Here is a 2,500-nt window from a genome sequence, read left to right on the forward strand (position 1 = left end):
TGCTGGGGTTCCTGGATGGTGGAGGTTAGGGGCCGGAGATAGGGGGCAGCTAACAGGTGTGTGGGTGGCCGAGGCAGGGGCTCCAAATTGGGGGTAAAAGTGAGGTGGAGGGCCCCCTGGAGGTAGGGGGCCGATAGCAGGTGTGTGTGGCCGAAGCAGGGGCTCTAAATTGGGTAAAAGGGAGGTGGGAGAGCCGCCTGGAGGTAGGGGGCGGAAAGCAGGTGTGTGTGGCCGAAGAAGGGGCTTTAAATCGGGTAAAAGGGAGGTGGAGAGCCGCCTGGAGATAGGGGCCCGCTCCCAGGTGTGTGTGGCCGAAGCAGGGGCTTTAAATCGGGTAAAAGGGAGGTGGAGAGCCGCCTGGAGATAGGGGCCCGCTCCCAGGTGTGTGTGGCCCGAAGCAGGTGCTCTAAATTGGGTTAAAAGTGAAGTGGAGAGCCGCCCGGAGATAGGGGGCCTCTCCCAGGTGTGTGTGGCCGAAGCAGGTGCTCTAAATTGGGTTAAAAGTGAAGTGGAGAGCCGCCCGGAGATAGGGGCCCGCTCCCAGGTGTGTGTGGCCGAAAGCAGGGGCTCTAAATTGGGTTAAAAGTGAAGTGGAGAGCCGCCTGGAGATAGGGGCCCGCTCCCAGGTGTGTGTGGCCGAAGCAGGGGCTTTAAATCGGGTAAAAGGGAGGTGGAGAGCCGCCTGGAGATAGGGGCCCGCTCCCAGGTGTGTGTGGCCGAAGCAGGGGCTTTAAATCGGGTAAAAGGGAGGTGGAGAGCCGCCTGGAGATAGGGGCCCGCTCCCAGGTGTGTGTGGCCAAAGCAGGGGCTCTAAATTGGGTTAAAAGTGAAGTGGAGAGCCGCCTGGAGATAGGGGCCCGCTCCCAGGTGTGTGTGGCCGAAGCAGGGGCTCTAAATTGGGTTAAAAGTGAAGTGGAGAGCCGCCTGGAGATAGGGGCCCGCTCCCAGGTGTGTGTGCCGAAGCAGGTGCTCTAAATTGGGTAAAAGGGAGGTGGAGAGCCGCCTGGAGATAGGGGCCCGCTCCCCAGGTGTGTGTGGCCGAAGCAGGGGCTCTAAATTGGGTTAAAAGTGAAGTGGAGAGCCGCCAGGAGATAGGGGGCTTCTCCCAGGTGTGTGTGGCCGAAGCAGGTGCTCTAAATTGGGTTAAAAGTGAAGTGGAGAGCCGCCTGGAGATAGGGGCCCGCTCCCAGGTGTGTGTGGCCGAAGCAGGGGCTCTAAATTGGGTTAAAAGTGAAGTGGAGAGCCGCCTGGAGATAGGGGCCCGCTCCCAGGTGTGTGTGGCCGGAAGCAGGGGCTCTAAATTGGTTTAAAAGTGAAGTGGAGAGCCGCCTGGAGATAGGGGCCCGCTCCCAGGTGTGTGTGGCCGAAGCAGGGGCTCTAAATTGGGTAAAAGGGAGGTGGAGAGCCGCCTGGAGATAGAGGGCCGCTCCCCGGTGTGTGTGGCCGAAGCAGGTGCTCTAACTTGGGTTAAAAGTGAAGTGGAGGGCCCCCTGGAGGTAGGGGGCCGATAGCAGGTGTGTGTGGCCGAAGAAGGGGCTCTAAATCGGGTAAAAGGGAGGTGGAGAGCCGCCCGGAGATAGGGGGCCTCTCCCAGGTGTGTGTGGCCGAAGCAGGGGCTCCAAATCCGGTAAAAGGGAGGTGGAGAGCCGACTGGAGATAGGGGGCGGATAGCAGGTGTGTGTGGCCGAAGAAGGGGCTCTAAATCGGGTAAAAGGGAGGTGGAGAGCCGCCTGGAGATAGGGGCCCGCTCCCAGGTGTGTGTGGCCGAAGCAGGGGCTCTAAATTGGGTAAAAGGGAGGTGGAGAGCCGACTGGAGATAGGGGGCCTCTCCCAGGTGTGTGTGGCCGAAGCAGGGGCTCTAAATTGGGTTAAAAGTGAGGTGGAGGGCCCCCTGGAGGTAGGGGGCCGATAGCAGGTGTGTGTGGCCGAAGAAGGGCTCTAAATCGGGTAAAAGGGAGGTGGAGAGCCGCCCGGAGATAGGGGGCCTCTCCCAGGTGTGTGTGGCCGAAGCAGGGGCTCCAAATCCGGTAAAAGGGAGGTGGAGAGCCGACTGGAGATAGGGGGCGGATAGCAGGTGTGTGGTGGCCGAAGAAGGGCTCTAAATCGGGTAAAAGGGAGGTGGAGAGCCGCCTGGAGATAGGGGCCCGCTCCCAGGTGTGTGTGGCCGAAGCAGGGGCTCTAAATTGGGTAAAAGGGAGGTGGAGAGCCGACTGGAGATAGGGGGCCTCTCCCAGGTGTGTGTGGCCTAAGCAGGGGCTCTAAATTGGGTTAAAAGTGAGGTGGAGGGCCCCCTGGAGGTAGGGGGCCGATAGCAGGTGTGTGTGGCCGAAGAAGGGGCTCCTAAATCGGGTAAAAGGGAGGTGGAGAGCCGCCTGGAGATAGGGGGCCGCTCCCGGGTCTCTGGGTCCGAAAAAGGGGTTGAAATTCGGGTAGAGTTGGGCCCCGCTCCTCGGCCTCTCTGGTGTTTGGGTTAAGTCCCCAGGACCAGAGAGGGGAACAG

The sequence above is a fragment of the Centroberyx gerrardi genome, chromosome 21 (assembly GCF_048128805.1).
Source record: "Centroberyx gerrardi isolate f3 chromosome 21, fCenGer3.hap1.cur.20231027, whole genome shotgun sequence".
NCBI classification, from domain to species: Eukaryota; Metazoa; Chordata; class Actinopteri; order Beryciformes; family Berycidae; genus Centroberyx; species Centroberyx gerrardi.